Genomic DNA, 19,919 nt, shown 5'->3' on the forward strand with positions numbered 1-19,919 from the left:
ATACACTCAAAAACAAATAAAAAAACATACACTCACTCATCACACTGCAATAAAGCTGAGTCAAGGTAAAAACAAAATAGTACACATTTGCTCTGCACGTTCCGGAAAAGAGGAAACAACAATGTAAAACAGGAAAAGTTAGATGGCATCAGTATTTTGAATTTGTTCTTGAAACTTCGTGGTGTCTTTTTCTGAGGCAATGCGCGATGGTAGGTTATTCCAATCGATTGTGGTACGTGGAATGAATGACCGGGAAAAAGCAGATGACTTACAGGTTACGCGTTTAACTTTGTAGGGGCGGTCGCGGCGTGGAAAAATAACGGCAGGTGGCTCGAAGAAATCACCGTGAAGTGACGCGTGGTGGTAAAGTTTATGGAAAAGAGATAGGCGTGAAAGTTTGCGACGATGGAGTAGTTCGGGTAGCTCTGCTCGGCGTTTTAGTGCTGTGACGCTGGAATGACGTGAATAATCTGAAAATATGAAGCGAGCGGCACGATTTTGCAGTGATTCAATGTCGTTTATGATGTAAGCGTGTTCGGGATCCCAAATGGCTGAGGCATATTCTAATTTCGGACGTATTAGTGTGGAAAAGGCAAGTTTGCGTATGTTAGGAGGAGCCTGTTTAAGGTTACGCTTGAGAAATCCGAAAGCGCGGTTAGCAGCCGCCAGGGTGAGCTTTATATGGTAGTGCCATGACAGATCAGGTTGCAAATGAATTCCAAGATATTTATAAGTGGAGACGGGGTCAACAGTATTATTATTTAACACATAGGAGGGAGGAATCCGGGGTACGTGATTAGTAAAAGACATAGACTTTGTTTTAGAGCAATTTAGGGTCATTAGCCAGGAAGAGCACCATGCATTAATAGCATTTAGATCAGTTTGCAAAGCTTTCTGGTCATTGACAGAGGAAATTCTTCGGTAAATTACACAATCGTCAGCGAAAATTTTAATTCAGGATGAGACACAGGATGGCAAGTCATTAATGTAGACTAGAAACAGTAGTGGACCTAGTACGCTACCCTGTGGGACTCCCGAGGTTTCTGGTTTGAAGGAAGAGTTACAATTGTTAGCGGACGTGAACTGTTTTCTAGACGAAAGGAAATCTTTTACCCATGCCAAAATGTTAGGGTGAATGTTAAGCCTGGACAGTTTGGTTAGAAGCCGGTGATGAGGGACACGGTCAAAAGTTTTAGAAAAGTCGAGGAAAACAGCATCAACCTGGGATCCACCGTCAAGAGCTGAATGTATGTCATGAATGAAGCTGGCGAGCTGCGTGTCACATGAGTATCCTCGGCGAAAACCATGCTGATATTTATGTATGATGTTATGATCTTCCAGGTAGTTAATTACTTGTGTGTGTATTATATGTTCAAGAAGTTTACAAATGGTACTGGTTAACGAGATGGGACGATAGTTTAATGGCGATGAGCGTTCACCAGACTTGAAGATGGGAATTACTTTTGCGATTCGCCAGTCATGTGGGATGCAACCTAACGATAACATTTGTGAAAAAAGGGCTGACAGTATGGGACAGATGCTAGCTGATATATTCTTTAGTATCTTATTATTAAAGCCGACATGATCAGAAGCAGGAGAAATTTTGAGTTTATTTAGTAAGGAGTATATACCCGCTTCAGTTATTATTATTTCTGGCATGCTGATATCAGGAATGAGGTTAACTTTCGGGCATGACGAGATGTCTTCACATGTGAATACTGATATGAATGCGTCGTTAAAAACCTGTGCGCACTGAGACATGGGAATGACGTCATTATTACTGGCGGTAAGGACGATATCAGGATGCTCAACAGGATTAATGACACGCCAAAGTTTCCGATGGTTATTTAGTAGCATAGATGATAAATCATGTTTGAAGAAATGACGTCTAGTTGTTGTAAGCAATGACTGATATTCCTTATCACATGTTTTATAGCGTAACCAGGAAACTGAAAGGGGGTCTGTTTTATTGGCGTGGCGGTAAAGTCTCTTCTTTCTGTTATTGAGGCGTCGAAGCTGTTGGTATATACCACGGAGCGGTGTTTACAGTTTTGATGGTGATAAGAGGAATGAACCTGTTGATTAAATTGGTAAGTACATTTCTAAACATGAGCCAATTATCTTCCACGGACCGGGATAAATACCCTTCCAAAAATTTATTTGAGAATGACAGGAATTCATTGTTAATGCTATCGTAATCACCTCTATTATAGCACCTTATTTGCTTGTTGGTAGTTTTGCGCTTGTTAGGGAAAATCCGGACGCTTCCAGTAAGGACGTCGTGGTCAGAAAGCCCGTCAAGATGAGTAATTTCAGAAAATATATCAGGGTTGTTGGTAAATACTAGGTCTAGAATATTAGCTGATGTGGCCGACCGCCGTGTGGGATGGGTAATTAGCTGAACCAGGAAAAAGTCGAGAGAAGAGTGGACGAAATTATGTGATGCACTATGGCCATCCCTAACGGATAGAGTTGACCAGCAAATGCTCGGAAAATTAAAATCGCCAAAAATTATTAAGAGAGAATTAGGAAAAGGAGAACACAGTAGCATCAGGACACGGGTAAATTCACTAGAAAAGTCAGTATTTGCCTCTGGTGGGCGGTAAAAAACACCTATAAGTATGACACGGCCGCCACACTTCAGGGAAGCCCATACACATTCCAAAAAAAAGTTAACTAGCACAGGTACCGCAAGCACATCATTTTTTATCACCAGAAGTACGCCACCTCCCCTTCTATGTATCCTGTCACAACGAAAAAAATTGTAATCTGCCCACGTGAGAAAAATACTGCTATCAGGAATGACATCGCTTAGCCACGTTTCAGTTAATGCGACGATTGTTGGTGTACAGGAATCAACGAGGGAAGACAACGGAATGCTTTTTGACTGAACGCTTCTAATGTTCGTGTACAAAAAACGAACACCACCAGAACTGCTTTGTTGCGATGTTAACGATTGATTAAGTGTTGAACGGGGGGTAGGGTCGGGCTGCAGTCAAACCGTAGCGGAAGAGGATTCAGATAACGCAGCGTGATTAGTAATGGGTGCGGCTTTATTTGAATTAGTGTCCCATACATAAACATCATCATTGATGTGAAGCCGGTCAAAAACGAGCCTCACACGGTCACTTTCCTTTTTTATTGATTTCGAAAACTGCAGTAAGTTTCGCCGCTTTTCTCGAACTGGTTTAGAAAAGTCACGTGACAGGCCGAAAGGCGTATTTTTCAGCTTACTGCCACGACCTATTATTGCCTCCACCTCCTTATCATTGAAGAACTTGGCAATAACAGGCCGAGTTTTCTCGGGTAAAAAGCGCCCCAAGTGATGTGCACGGGCGATAGAAGAGACAGTGAGCTCGAGCTGATTCTGACAAAAATCAGTTACGATTTCTTGAACGGCCTCCCACGATTCCGTTGGATCACCGTTAGCGATACCATAAAATAAAACATTTGACCTTCGTGACCGATTTTCTAGATCATCGATCTTGTCCCGGATAACTGAAATATTGTTATGGCTTGTGGTGGCTACCGAAGAACCAGGCGACTGAATTTTGGACTGCAGGTCGATGATCTGGCTCTGCATATGTGACAGTTTCGCATCATTGTTTGCGGGGATTTGTGCAGAGATAGAAGACTCTACCCTAGATTCGAGTTCCGTGACACGTTTTGAAAGCGATTCGTAATCGTTTTTCAGGGTGATATGAATGTGCAAGACCTTATTTACGGATTCAAGCACAGAAATATTTGAAGCTTCCATCCGCTTAACCGCATCGAAGACATAGACAAGTTTCTCTTCCTGAGCCTTAGACATGGGCCCTGGGTTTGACTCAATGTCACCATGAAGTAATAACAGGCGCCAGAAGTACAATGCAGGTGCGCGAACACGCCTCGAAAAACAAGAACAAGAACAAGGGGGCCACGACACCTCAATTACACAAACATCATCGTCACGGTAGCCATGCGCATCAATATAACTGACCTGCAGAAGTGCGAACGGTGAGTGGCGTAGCCTCATCGCGGCGTCATGGCCCGAAGTGGCGTCGAAATGCGCGCGCTTTTCACCACCCCACGAAGTGGGCGGGACGGCGGAAGCAGTCCCTTGTTGCCAGGCAGGAAACCGGATGGTCGCCGAAAGCGCTGGTGCTGCCACAAAAACTGCAGAAAGGTTGTCACCAACCGATGGTTCGTCAAAGATGGGGAGCACCCCTGTACGCCAGACTTGCTCGAACGGCACGAACAGCTGGGCAGAGGTGACAAGCGGCGACTGGCCCAGGGCAGCGAGGAGCAGTATCTGCAGAAGTGCGAACAGTGAGTGGCGTAGCCTCATCGCGGCGTCGTGGCCCAGGGCCACGACGCCGCGATAATATTAGTAACTTAGGAACCTACTAAAAAAACTATAAAATGTGTTCTCTTGAAGCTCTCGTCACCCTTCAAGATCCGCCAAGATCAAATCTGTCGTGCAATTCACGTAAATTTGTGGAATAAAACTTTCACCAGCGCGAGCAGCAACACTGGTTCTCAACCATGCTTTTGGTTTTACGTGAGTATTTGCAAAAATGAGGTAAGGATATTCTTTTTGCCGCATTTTATTCTGCAGCTTATTTTTTTTAATCACTGGTCGTATATCTGATCGTATTAAACCATTGAACACTGAGACCAAGGATCGAGAGGGTAAACATGCTCAGAGGTGTGTGACTGTGTCGCCCATACTGTTTTCCTCAATCTGGGGCTTCTGGCTGAATTTCTGAGCTGCACCGGTCATGGTTGTGACCTCCCGGCTGTACGTACGTAGCCCGTTAACTTTCCAATTCAGTAGCGGGTTCCAGTTCAGTGGCAGTGTAGTAATTAACTTTCACCAGATTGTTGCGTCGTAGCAGACGCTATTTGTGCTATTATAACCCACACCTGGAGCCCGAACTCGCGCCTCTTTCGCCGTTTGTGTTCTTCTGTTTTGATGTTCTGTTCTATGATTCATTAAACCTGAACCCAAAAGTCAATCAGCTCTGCCTCGTCTCTCGTCAGGGCAACCGATAGCCCGGCAGCTCTACCGGCCCTTTCTAGATGTCTCATGCTGCCAAGTAGAAGCCGGATCGTCGAACCACCAACATCGTCGCCTCTCCTCAAGAGAATCACTACATTTTGGTTCGTCGACCGCTATCACGTTTTGGTGCGTCGGTCGAGCCTGTCGGCCGATCCCGTTCTTTCGACTGTTTAAGACTTTCCAGGGCAGAAAAAATATACCCTGTGGCTTTTCATGACGTTTTTGCACTCGTGCTCGTTCAGTTTAATTAGGGCAGTATATAAGGTTCTGAGGTTCTTTGCAGTGTGCCAACACTTATGTTCCTTCAGTTCTTTCAAGGCAGTAAATAAGCCCCTGAAGTTCTTCACTGTGTTCCAACGCTCGTGATTGTTCAGTTCACCAGTCTGCCTTGCAAGACGTGGCCTTTCAAACCGTCTGATCTTTTTCCGTTTGGCCGGTCGCTCGGCTGTAACCGGTTTCGGACTTCACGAAATTGTATTGCATTGAGACATGATGCCCTATACTCCGTTCGTCCCAAAGCTGAGACTGTAGTGGGATCTACATGCCCGCCGGACCAATCAGCCGCCTCCGTTTCATCACCTAACCCGGTTCTCTGCGTGTGGGTGTGAGCGGGAGCGTGATCACGTGGAGAAAGAGAGACGTATGACTGGTCCAACGAGGACGTATACGTTCCACTACAGCCTCAGTTTACGGGTGAATGGAATGGACTCAGCGCGCAAGATGGGCACCCTGCTCCGGCCTTCCAAGAAGTTGGCGTTTACAAGATGGCCACTGTCTTCATTGGCCTCTTCGCTCGAGACGCTATGGCGAGGAACCAACGTGCACCAGCACGCGCCACGAAGCTTCCTCGACGGCTGCCCGTCCGTGAAAGAGCTGGCATCTTCTCCATTCATGGCGGGTGCTTTCGGCGAATCACGGTGCTGTAAAAATTAATTGTTTTCTTTTCGTGTTTCCTTCTTGTTGTATTTCTAAGGTCATGGAGTACTCGTAGCCGTTACGAATAAACCTTTAGTATACATAGAACAACTATTTACAATCACGGTGATTTCGGTATCGGCAGACGGCAGCGTTCGGCTGGCTCGCTGGCTCGCGTCGGTCAGCTCGAGCTCGCTTCTTCCTCGTCGTTTCGTGTGTCTACTCTTGGATACAACACTCCCTCAGACTAATCACAGTCCGTACCGAGACACCGGCTTGCGTGCTCTCGAGGGGTATCGGCGTTCCGCGCTTTCAGACGTTGTTCGGGCACCCGGAGAAGAGACAGTTGCTTTTAAATCTGGTTTCCCACGTTCCGCTGATTTACTTTCCTCCTGTTCGGGAATGAACAAAGTATCTGACTCGGATTCCCCGGTGCCGGAAACTTGGCTTCGTCGGCGAAGAAGTTTGTTGAGGTGCCGTTTCCAAACTCCGTTCGGCACCTTGACTTTGTAGTGCGCTCTCCCAAGACACTTCAGAATTGTGCCTGGAATCCAACTTCTCTTTGCATTTCGGTAGTCTCGCACCAAAATCCCGTCCCCTTCTTCAAACTTCCTTTTTGGTTCTTTCTGAGCTTGAAACTCCAATAACTTCTCTGGGTGAAGGAGATCCAGTCTTGTTCTCACTCTTCGCTTGAACAACAGTTCTGATGGTGCGAAACCAGTGGATGTGTGTGGTGTGCAACGATAAGCCATCAGATCTCGGGAAAGCTTCGTTTGTAATGACCCTTCGGCCTGTTTCCGCAGTCCTTGCTTGAGCACTTGTACTGCTCGTTCGGCTGCACCATTCGTTGCAGGATGAAACGGAGCGCAAAACTTGTTGGATTCCATTTCCCCTTAAAAATTTTTCGAAAAACTTCAGAATGGAAGGGTGGTCCATTGTCCGAGACAATAGTTCGCGGTAGTCCATGCAGTGCGAACAACTTCCGCAACGCTTCCACGACTTTCTCCGCAATCGTGCTCGACATTATTTCCACTTCTAGCCACTTAAAAAAGGCGTCGGTGACAACTAGAAACTTTTCCCCTAGGAACGGGCCAGCAAAATCAATATGCAGTCTTTTCCAGGGTTGTTCGGGTGTCGGCCAGTGGAAATATTCTCTAATTGGTTCGTTCCGAAATTTCTGACACAGAGAACACTCTTAGACTCTTCTGACAATGTCATTGTCTATGTTGGGCCACCAAGCATGCAGTCTTGCCAGACTCTTCATACGCACAATGCCGTCATGTACCGCATAAAGCTCGTGCAGTACTCTTCCTCGGCATGCTTCTGGAATAACAACTGTTCGGCCCCACAATAAGCATTCTTCCTCCACCGTAAGTTCCAACTTCCTCTTAAAGTATGCTTCCATATCTGGACTTACGTTCTCAGGCCATCCGGTCTGAGTGAATTTCAGTGCCTTGCTGTAGAGTTGGTCTTTCTCTCCTGCCTCCTGCAGAGTCTTGGTGTCTACTGGACACAGGTCTAGCTGTCCCAAGTAGAAACTTGTGGCATAGTCATCCACCTTTTCTCCTTGTCCATCAATTGGCAGGCGAGATAGGGCATCTGCGTTGAGATTGTCTTCTGATTTCTTGCAGACCATTGTATATTGATATGCTGACAGAAGCATTGCCCAGGTTTGCAATCTTGCAGCTGCTACTGTTGGCATGCCTTTCTTGGGTCCAAGGATGGTTGCCAACGGCTTGTTTTCGGTTACGAAGTTGAAGTTACGTCCATATATGTAGCCATGGAATCTCTTCACTCCCAAGACGATCGCTAGAGCTTTTTTCTCTAGTTGAGCATAATTTTCCTCTGCTCGAGCAAGTGTCCTTGACGCATAAGCAATAGGACGCTCTGTCTTACGTGCGTTAACACGGCTCCAACTCCAACTGGGGAAGCGCCGCAAGACAAAGTCAGTGGTAGCTATAGATCATAGTGAGCCAACACTGGGGCTCTGCTCAAAATTCCCTTGAGTTCCTGGAATCTCCTGTCGCACTCTGGTGTTCAGTTGCACGGCACGTCTTCATGCAGCAGAAGCGTAAGTGGCTTTAGAATCGTAGACAACTTGGGCACGAAACGTCGGTAATAGTTTACAAGTCCCAGGAACGATCGTAGCTCGTTCACATTCTTGGGAACCGGTGCTTCCTGTACAGCCTGGACCTTTTTCCTCGTTGTGCTTATTCCAGAAACGCTAACTGCATGTCCCAGGTAGTCCACCTTGTCTTTCATGAACAGGCACTTCCTTTTCGCTAGCCGAAGTCCACGATCCTTCATGCGCGTTAGTACTTCGTGCAGCCTCTCTAAGTGCGTTGTATCGTCCTCTGCGGTTACCAAAACGATGTCCAGGAACACGCAGACACCTGGAATCCCTCCCAATAGTATCTCTATTTGTTTCTGGATGATAGCAGGAACGGAGGCGATCCCATAAGGTAGACGCTTGTATCTGTGTCTGGTGACATAATGGCGAGACTTCTCATTCAACACCAGTTGCTCGTAGGCGTGTCTTAAATCCAACTTAGTGAACTTCTGCCCACCGTTCAAAGTCGTGAACAAGTCATTGGCTGTTGGCTGAGTGTACTGGTCCACTTCAAGTTGTGGATTTACCGTGAGCTTGTAGTCGCCACAGATCCGGACCTCTTTTTCTCCTTTTGGAATGTTGACTGTAGGCGTTGCATATTCACTGTAGTTTATTGGCTCGATGACGTCTCTTTTTACCATGTCATCTAACTGTGCTTCGATCAGATGCTGGAGTGCATAGGGAACTTTCCGGCTTTTCATGAACTTTGGCTGGGCGTCTGGCTTCAGCTGCAGGTTGACTTCAACTTCTTTGAAGCACCCTAGTTCCTCTTTGAAAAGTTCGTGACACTCGGCCAGGATACCACCTAAGCAATGCGCATCTTTCACAGTATTCACCTGGAGTGCTGGCATCCATGTCTCGTCCAGGACTTGTATCCAATTTCTTCCCAGCAGTGGTGGCACCTCTGCATTGACCACGGTTAGTGGCAGCGTCCTGGTCTTCTGGTTGCTTGTGATTTGGACATCCGCAGTACCACAGACTTTCAAGCTTTGTCCTGAGCAAGTGCGAAGCTTGGTCTTGAAAGGCTCCAGCGCGCGAATCTTCAGTTTTCCTTGCAGCCGCTTTGGAATCACTGTCACCGTACCTCCGGTGTCCACCTCCATCTCCAGAGTCACTTCATTAATAAAGACGCTTTTCTTGAGGGGTCGTACAGTCAGCATATCCGCGTTTGTCCGCAGGACTATATATTCTTCCGCTCTCTCTCTTCCTCTTTCAGCTGTTGCACCGCTCCCTTTCCTTTCTTGGCTGGTCCCTTGCGTTTGCCTTTTCCATGCTGATTTGACGTTTTCCCTCTTCTTTGTTGCACGCTGCTGTTTTTGCAGGCTTTCCGCAGGTGACTCTTTCGTCCACATGCGTCACAGTCGTAGCCTTTGTAGCGGCAATCTTGAGGAGTGTCTTTGGTTTTCAGACAACGCCAGCAGGCAGCGCGTGTGCTTGCTAGTTGTTTCACTTCGTCTTGAGCGGTGGCGCGTGCATCCTTGAGAATTTTCATTTGATCCTCAGCCGCTTCCTATCCCGCTACCAATTCCACAGCTCGTGTCAGAGTCAGATTTTCAATTGTTAGGCACTGCTTCTGGGCCATCGTGTGATTCATACCACAAACAAATCGGTCGCGCAGTTGCTCCTCGAGTTTATCTCCAAATTGATAGGTCTCCGCCAGCCGTCTTAGTTCTGCCAAATACGTGGTTGAGGGTTCACCTGAGGCCAGATTCACGAAGAGCTTCTTAGTTTACGACAACTTAGCTAAAAAGTTCGTAAGTTAAGAACATCGTAAGAAGAGGAGAAATCGGTATTCACGAACGCGTTCTTAAGTGAGGAGGAAAGCTACGTTGTCGTACGGAAAAACTGAAACTTACCGGTGCTGTTGCCATGGCGACGGCGTCTTCTGCAGCACGAACAACCGATCGGAGAGCTCGGCATTTGTTCAGAGCCGTTCGGAGCACGTGAACTTTTCATAACAAACACAGGCGGCCTTTCTGCTACCGCTTGTCTGGGGATCGTGTCCGTGCAGTGATATGTCGACGCTAACATGATTTAAACTCGCCCGAATGCCGAGGCCGGGATGCGTAACCACCCCCATTGACTGCTACGAACTCGATCGCTACCAAGTCAACACAACTTTCATCGTTGGTAAAATACGGCCCGCAGTCGTTTGCAAAGCGACGTAGATGGGAACAAACTGCCGCGGCGTTTTTTGCGGCCTCGGAGATGCAGGAGCAAGTCGACGTTAAAAAAGATACGTTTAAACTACGACAGTGTCAGCAAAAGCCAATCAAAAGCCTGTTCACACTACGGAGCGGACGCGCGCGTTTGATCGAAGTGCTGGATTTGCGCTGTTGGATCGCGAATTGATAAGCGCTTCGGGACCGATCCTTTACAATTGCAACTCGATGCTGACGTGACACTCCGCAAAGAAAGGTTGGACCGGCATTGCGACCCACGAACTGTTACAGCGATCGACAGTGAGGTGCAGTCGTGCCAGAATAAAAATGGAATACTAATAACAAAGTGTACATACCGTGTTGCGAAGGTAATCCACACGGCGTTCATTTGAGCTTCATATCACACAAGACAGAGATAGAATCGATGAGAGCCCCTTTTCGACGACAGCGTTCGTCACCGTTGCCTCGGAAAACAAGGAGATGACAAGAGGAAGAGATTGACCTCTTAATATAAAATTGAGGTCAGCGATCAAACTATAATACGGGAAGGGTTCACAAGGGTCGCGCGGGCATATTCCATGTAGCGCGCCAGCTGGTCGTGGGCAGACGGTTTTCGCCAAGGACCGTCAGAGCATCGCTGCGTCGAGTCGGAGTGCCTGCTACACTCTAAGAAAAAATGACTACCCTGGGTGGTCAAATGGCGCTTTGGAGGCTTTGACTACCCCAAAAGGCGAGTTACGACCCCAAACCGCTGTGGAATGACCGCCTTTCTGCAGGTGACGACAGGGTGGTATTCACTTTCGAATCCGATATTCACGTGCAGGCAGTCGTAAATAATATTAGTAACTTGGATAACTACTGGAAGACTATAAATGATATGCTTCCTTAGCTTTCGTGATCTTTTAAGATCCGCCAAGATCACATATGTTGTGCAATTCGCGTAAATTGGTGGAATAAACATTTTGTCAGCGCGCGCAGCAACACTGGTCTCGACAGCCGTGGACCGTGGTGGCGTGTAGCGTGTAGCTGTGGCACCATAACAACAACAAGCGGCGTGGGTGTTTGCTGAACTGAGGTGAGGATATCTTTCTGACCTATTTTATTGCAAAGAATATTTAAAAAAAAAAATGATTAGTTGTATATCTGATCGTGTTGAACCATTGAACACTGGGACCGAGGATCGGCAGGGTAAACATGCTCAGAGGTATGTGTCTGTGTCGCCCGTACTGTTTTCATCAATCTCGGACTGGTTGAATGTCTGAGCTGCACCCGTCGTGGTTGTATCTCCTGGCTGTACGTACGTAGTGCGCGAACTTTCCAACTCAGTAGCAGGTTGAGATTCAGTGGCAGCGTAGTAATTGGCTTTTACTAGATTGTTGTGTCGTCACGAGCGCTATTTGTGCTTTTACAAGCGCCAGCGCGAGCCCGAACTTTCGCCTCTTTCACCGTTTGCGTTCTTCTGGTTTGATGTTCTGCTCTATGATTTCTTAAACCTAAATCTAAAGGTCAATCGCCTCTGCCTCGTCACCCATCAGGACACCCCATAGCGCTGCCGCTCTACCGGCCCTTCCTGGATGTCTCCTGCTGCCAAGTAACAGCCGGATCGTCGAACCTCCATCATCGTCGCCTCTCCACCAGAGGATCACTACATTTTGGTGCGTCAGCTACCACTATATTTCGGCGCGTCAGCTACCGCTATATTTTGGTGCGTTGGCCGAGCCTGTCGGCCCGTCCCGTTTTTTCGACTGTTTAACTCTTTTCTGGACACAAAAAGAGCCCCCGCGGTTTTTCACAACGTTCTTGCGCTCGTGCTCGTTCAGTTTTTTCATTTTTTTTTTTAAAGGCAATATATAAGCTTCCGAGGTTCTTTGCAGTGTTCCAACACTTGTGTTCCTTCAGTTCTTTTAGGACAGTAAATAAGCCCCTGATGTTCTTCACAGTGTTCCAACGCCCGTGATTGTTCAGTTTACCAGTCTGCCTTGCAAGACACGCCTTTCAAACCGTCTGATCTTTTCCCCTTGGCCGGTCGCTCTGCTGTACCCGGTTTTGGACTTTACGAAATTTCATTGCATTAAGACACGCTGCCCTATACTCCGTTCCATATATGTAGAAAGTTTGGCCATTCGTTGGGAAGTATAGGAGACAAATGAGGAAGTGCCATTGGCCGAAAGCAGGCTTGGCGTGTTCCAGGGCGTCTTCACAAATTCGAATGTGGCCAATCAGAAGCCGGAAATAATACCCTGGCGGTGGTTGCGAGAAACAAAATTCATAAGTGCGTCGGAGTAACTCTCGGTGACTGAAAATGTGGTACATGTGATGTTTCAATCACGTCATCCAAAATTATGGTGAAAGAGTGCGACTGGCGGAATGATCGACATAATCCGTGCGCCGAAGGCCGGCAATCTACCGTCTGAGCGGTCACACTCTCCCCGAGCAAAACAGAGTTGAGCGGCACATTTGTTTCTTACATCTTTCTGCATGATCATGATTGTAACATCCTGTGCACCCTATTTTAAACCATGAAGGGTCACTACATTTCACATTTACGTGCTTATTAAAACCATGCACCAACATATACCTATGGTTAAAACAGTTTCTCGCTACTACCGCTAGGGATTCTTTTAGGCTTCTGGTTGGTCAAGAGAGAATGTCAAGCCCACTTTCTGCTTCTGGTGCATGCCCAGGCTCTGCTTGCGCCTAGCACTGACCAAACACTCTCTAAACACGGCTCTGAGCTGAGACTGCAATGGGAACTGCTTGCCCGCCGAACTAATCATCCGCCTCCCTTTCATCACCTGACCCAGTCCTCGGTCTATGGATATGAGCGGGAGTGTGATCACGTGGCAAAAGAGGGATGTATAACTGGTCCATTGAAGACGTAGCTTTCACCACAGTTTCAGCTTAGGGATGAATGGAGTATAGTCAGTGCGCAGGATGGCCACCCAGCTCCGGCCTCCCAAGAAGTTGGTGTTTACAATATGGCCGCTGTCTTCATTGGTCTCTTCGCTCTAAACCATATGCTGAAGAACGAGCGTGCACCAGCATGCGACACGAAGCTTTATCGATGGCTGCCCGTACGCGGACGAGCTAGCATCTCCTCCGTTCTAGACGGGCGCTTTCGGTGAATCGCAGTGCTGTGAAATTAATTGTTTCTCTTTCGATTTTTCTTCTAAGAAAACGTTTTTATCATAAATGCCTGTGACCACAACAGCTGCCATTAAGTCAACATAATTCTCTGATTGCGACTATCTCAATTATGACAAACTTTCCTCGGATATGAAGTTTTTCCAATATCATTTCTCATTGATCACTTGTGTGTATTAGAAGATAAGTGTTGTGTTCTGGTATTTTTATTATTGTAGTCTTCCTATAGCTACTGTTAAAAAAAAATATTAAGAATGGGAGAGCAGTAGTTTTTCCTTCTGCTTTAATGAGGTACGGAAGCAACATTTTAGCGACTTCTTTGTGTAGACATGGTCTGCTTCATGACAGCAGCTCACAAACAGTAGTCTTTCGTCTATAAATGCAAGAAAAGCAATTTTAAAACAAATAAAAAAATGTCCTAATACCACCTGGTAGTTGAGGTCTGAGCTTTGTTGGAATGTCTCACGTCACGGGCCCATCAGGAGCTACACCACGGTGTGGCGTGTCCGATGGAGGCGTGCGGGAGCGAGCGACGCTTGGCGCACGTATCAGGTCTAGTACACCGTACCTCGGGCATTCCGACTTGTCAGAATTGTAACGCGCTGACGATAAAGCTGGCGCCACCTAGTGACGGCGATCGTAATTACTATACCCTTGGCCTCGTATGGGCCCGTGACGTTGCGAGCGTGACGTTACGGGTAAATATCCCGAGATTTGCGTGCCGACTCGATGGCTGTTTTTGAAGCGCTCGCCAGAATCTGTCGGTTGGAACAAAAAATATAGCCATCTGCTAAAAATACAAGCGTGCCATTATCATTTACAGATATCGTGGATCATATTTCACTTATTTCGAAGTGTTCTGGAAATATTCCAAGTTTTGATTCTGTACCCCCTTAATGTCTTTCTTGGGGTTTTGTTTAAAAAAAAATTAAGGAAAGGAGAATCTAATAATTGGCTTTTACTAGTTTGTTACATTGTCACAGACACTATTTGCACTATTACGAGTGCAATTTCGAGTCCGAGCTTGAACCTCTTTGCCATTCTTATTCTTCAGTTCTGATGTTCTGCTCTATAATTAATGAAATCTAAACCTAAAATTCAATCACCTCTGCTTTGTCGTTGGCAGGGTTCGCGCTGACTGTGAACCCCGCCACTACTCGTCTCCCATCAGGGTACCCCATCACCTGGCCGCTCTACCAGCGCTTTTTGGATGTCTCCTGCTGCCAAGGAGCAGCCTGATGATTGAACCACTGAACCTCCAACATTGTTGCCTCTCCGTCAAAAAACTACAACAGGTAGGCTGGCCCACTTGTGGGGAAGCTGTGTCCAGAGCTGATCTGCCTGGTGTTGGTGCTGTCCTCTTGAGGTGCCTACTGTTGTCATTCGTATACCATCAAGTGAGCAGACAATTTCAGGAATCCACCATAGGCCTAAACTGCGCGCCCACACAGTCTGTCCCACACCAAAAGGATGGTTGCCTCCCATGTGCGGGGACGAGTCCAAATGCATATAGACAAAAATCAATCAAGGATCTGATGTGGTAGCCAAATAACAGTTAAGAAGAATACTTCCTATCTTTTGCTGAGGTTCTGCAGCAGTGGAACTTCAACAACAGCGGGGAAGTGCTTGCAAGCCTGGTGCCAAAAACTGTGAGGTTGAACCTCATAAATTCCCCCTTGTCTCCACATATTGCATGCTCGGATAACCTGATGAACTGCGGGTTATACAAAGGGGTGGTGGGGTGATGTACATGACTGTTGTAAAAACTGCTTGAAAACAGTACTATTAATCTGGGTTTGTTGTCGTCAAACACAAGTGTCCTTGGCTGTCCAAATCGATCAAAGATGTCGCACTGGGCTTCCACTGTGGTCTCGGCCGATGCTTCTATCTGCTTTGTGTCGATCAGTATCACGTAACTCTCCAGCTGTACAACATAATATAAGCCATGTTCATCGTTGCTTGGTATCCAATCAGCTGACCCTAACCTGCACCAGGGGCATTTAACAGGACTGGGCACATGTTTCGCACCTTCTTACATGGTCTTAAATATCTTTGTCAACACCGGGGTTCCAGAAGATGGTTTGTGCCAAGCTCTTCATGACTGACCTGCCTGGGGCCCTATGTCGCACTTTGTGGACTCCCACGGCGGCTAGGAACAAGGAAGTGACGTCAACAACGCAGCAAGCACAGATTAAGTGTGGATTGGTAAAAGTCGCTGATGACGAATTTCCGCAGAAGAAAACAAAGCTCACTTTTTCTTTGTTTTCTTCTGCGGAAATTCGTCATCAGCAACTCTCACCAATCAACATCCAATCTGCGTTTGCTGCGTGTTTGACGTCACTTCCCTCTCCCTAGTCACCGTGGGAGTCCAAAAAGCGCAACATAGGGCCCCAGGATAGGGATAGGCGTCATGGAGCATAGCCTCCTGTATACTGATAATGCCTGCTCAATTGCCAGTTGCCAGCTATCACTACAAGGGTGTGTCGCCTTCCTATACAAGGCAGAAAATGTGAATGCAAATAAGCCTCTCGTGCGTTCTTGTATTCTTGGTGCTGTTTTTGGCATTTGTCGTGGTACCTGTGGGCAAGAACTTGCCGGGGCTGTCATTTCACGAGACCCCAAGCAACACTCGGGATCATGGAAAGTGACTAAAGCTTATTTTGAGGGAAAACTGCGTCCCAAATTCGACCTCCTATATACTTAATAGTGTGTGGTAGGCACCTTTTTGTGACGTACATGAAGGAAGGCTTGTCTGGTCCTCTTTCGTGGATTCTGCTGAGGTTCCACTCAAAGCCCAGCTTGGCTCAGGCTTCTCTGGTGTCAAAGCTGGATGAGCCCATGTACCCTTCCAGGTCCTGTTTTGGTGCTGCTTGACTGGCTGTTACTGTTTACCTACGCACATCTTTCTCGCACTGCTTGAGGTATATAGTGACGGGCGCCTGACAACAGGCACAGTGCGTCATTATGAAACGTGAGCCCTGGCACAGCTAACACCTTCCACAGTGCTTATGTGACTTCGTAGCGGTTGTTACCCCAGAGGACCCTGACTGTTGCAATTCCTCTTCACCTTCTGAACTTTAAAACAAAACCGATTATGCAGCAAAACCAAAGCATGCACTACCTTTCAGCATTTTAGCACCGCTTCTCGGCATCATTGTCGTTGTTGCAATGCTTTGTTTGTTTGTAGTTGAGATGGTGATATCACAACACCTTCCTTGTCACTCATGGTGCTTGCAGTAGCTTCGCAGAACACAAAAACATTCAAACTGCATACACCTGACACTGCAGTGAAATTACCAAAATGTGAGGTTGCAATTTCTGCTTGCGTCGGCCAGCTCCCCACAATGCGACATCGGGACGTGCCATGTCACAGTGTCATAGGACGCCAGCTACGATTCATGTGGGAACCATCATACAATGCCTGTCTTTGTTGTGCACGTGTTTCACATCTACTTTGCCTACTGATGCAATGAAAAGAGTTTTTGTTGAAGGCTACTGAGTTGGCAGGTTACAACCGCCTGAGCATTCAGCTAGTTGGTGATTTCACTTGGCTACTCGTTTCAGTGGAATGTGTAATCTTGATTCTGTCTGTCCATAATCTATTTATTGGCTGGTTTGTTCGAAAGTAACTCAGTCGGTCTATCTAAGGAAGCTTCAAGAAAAAGCTTTGCTAAGGCAGCACTAGCCTCGACAATTTTTTTTTGTTGAGACCAAGATAAGGCCACCTGATTTTATTTTGAGCAAGCCAGCACACTGCAGAGGAGGAATGACCCAGATTTAGCATGGAGTTATAGGTTTCACATGAGCACATTCCATTTGTAGCTGAAAAAGAGATGTCACTTAATTAGAAAGACAAGTGAAATAAAAGCAGTCTTAGGTATTTTGGTTAAGAAAGCTGTGCATACTTTAGCTCAGCTTTCAGTATTTTGGGTACATTTTGCTTTGTAGCTTTGAGTTTATCTATGATAACTATTAGTTCACTTAAAGCATGTAAAATACATTGGTTTTGACAGACAACTGCACTTGGGCATCTATCATATGTCTGAGCTGAGCCTTAATTTTTTTTTCAGCTGAAGTGTATCTCTCGCTTGGCTTGATCAGTATCTACTTCATGTACTGAATGCCTTTTTACAGGGTTGCGTTGCCACAGGAGACTTGTGCGCTTGTGGGTGTTCGGTGAGTGGTGTCACCAATCACCATGAGCCCCGAGCCCAGCATGGGTTCAGACCCCCTGCAAGCCTGGCTGTGCTAGGTGTCCCCGTGTCTGATGAAACTAGGGTCTTGGCAGTTGAGCCAAGCCCGGGCTAGGTTACCTTCAAAGGCCACCCAGGTTAGGCAACACACCACCCCAGCCCACGCCCAGCACAAACAGGTGTCCTGCGTTGGCTCGCCTAGGACGATTCGGTCAGTCGCTTTGCTTCACCACTCCTTTCCTCTGACGTTCTTCTCCATCCCTGTTTTCAACCTCTCATCTTTCTGATGTAACAGAATTCTTTGAAAGTGAAGAGGAATTATATAGCCCATGGGTGTTGAAAACCACCAGGGTGTGACATGACGACACCAGATACTTTACTATGAAAATATCTCACCCCATGAGAACCCAATGGCCTGGACACAAAGAGGCTTTGCATGGTTGGAACGACTGGATGTGCAGCAGCCTCAGGGTTTTTGCCTTTGAATAGACCAATCTCACCAGCCAGTTTCGTTAAGCCGCCGCTGCCACAATGCATCAAAGGAACTTTAGTCTTTCTGCATGTGGGAGAACACCGTTGGAGCTTCGCACGTGTCGAGACGGCACGAGCCGTCTCGTGCACTTCCACCTGTGAACTAAAGTTATGGCGGCATCACGCATGCGTGGAACGCTTGGTGAGATCTGTCTATTGGGACGATTGATGGCAACAATAGATGACTGTTGCCATTTATGGTTACGGACACCTGGAGCATTAGTTGAGACCTCTGCTTCTACTGTCTCGGCAAACCCGGTATCTCGATGTGCCCACGGCAGCCCTCTCCCTTGGTGCGGCATGACTGCTGTACAGTGTGGACGGTGTGATCCTAATGCATTCTCTCAGATGCGTGGTGTCTACACCGTTAGGAGAGCAACATTTGGCAGTGTGGGTGCGCTGCCGTAAATGAATGGAGACAAATGTATGTTTCTGGATAAAGTATTCGGTGACACGGCCAACCGGCATGCTTGGAGCCAGGCTAGCAATGGCCGTGGTAAAGTGACTCGTATCCCAAATGTCCCAAGATGTCTCTGTCACATTTCAACGACTGCATTAGATGTGCTTGCAAGAATGGGACATTCACAATAAAAATATAACAATTCACTCAAGATAGATATTAAACATATTTTTTTTAATGAGCCTGTATATGCTTGTAGTTTAATTTCATTATCACTGCAGGATCAGAAGGTTAATTGACAACAAAATTTGATTGCTTTAATTTTTTCTAGTTTTGTAATTTATGGTTCTAGGTGCATCAGCAAAAGACATAGGCATAGTTGCAAGTGATCACTCCGAAAGTTTGGGTCTATGCAGCATGAACTATTTGTATTTTTGGATAGTGATCATACCAGAAATAGCATGTTGCTATTTCAGCGGTTGCTGCTCGTGAACTCAGGAGACTGGAATTGCAGCTATTGCTACTTCAAGATGTAACGAGATTTCAGCTGCTCGTCAGACCATGGCCAGGCGGTGGAATGGATCCTCAATCCTTTGGGGGGCGTGCTTGTTGGTTTAGATTGTGAAACTTCCAGAATTCTGTTCGCCTTGCAATGTCAAAATGTTGAAAAAGATTTTTCGTGTGAAGCCAGCCTAAAACAAATCTGTTTGCTACATTGTTACAGGTTTGTCACCCTGTTTTTTTGTTTTGTTTTTTTATAGTGATTTAGAACTGTAGTGGGAAACACCAGTGCCCACCGCCGAGCACAGCACCTCATGTGGCAAGCACCAGCAAAAAGATGCGAAAGAGGGTTAGCAGATAAGGCCCACCATGTAATAGATGCCACCAGCCGGACAACCCACAGGACCACGTATTGTATGCAATGAATCAGTTGTCGTCGTTAACCTGTCTCGACCACGACATGCCGGCAGCGGTGGGATCCAGTGTTGCCCATGAGAAGAACAAAGGCTATATCAAAATCATAGGAGACAAGTGAACATTGCAGTATGCGCTTCTGCTATTTGTATTGCAGCCAACAACAGCTTGTCAGCTACCCTTGAATAGACCCTTTTCAAAAGTGTGCACTAGTTATACTATGTTCACCCTGCCGGACCAATCAGCCGCCTCCCTCTTATCACCCAGTGATGTGATTGCTGCGCCAATTGTGCCAAACTGTGCCTAAGTGCTTATTCTGCTACACTTGCTACATTTGATCAAAATGTGAGGAATTTGCACAAACATTGCACCAGAACTTAAGTTCAATTAAGTAATACTGAAAATATAACAGCTGCAGGCCTCGCTGCCGGGGCGAATCGTTAGCGTAGGCTCGTGCGGGTTTTCAGGACTTTCGATAATCGTCTCAAATAACATACTATTCGATTTG

The sequence above is a fragment of the Ixodes scapularis genome, unplaced genomic scaffold (genome assembly GCF_016920785.2).
Source record: "Ixodes scapularis isolate PalLabHiFi unplaced genomic scaffold, ASM1692078v2 PGA_scaffold7__128_contigs__length_106722199, whole genome shotgun sequence".
Lineage (NCBI taxonomy): Eukaryota > Metazoa > Arthropoda > Arachnida > Ixodida > Ixodidae > Ixodes > Ixodes scapularis.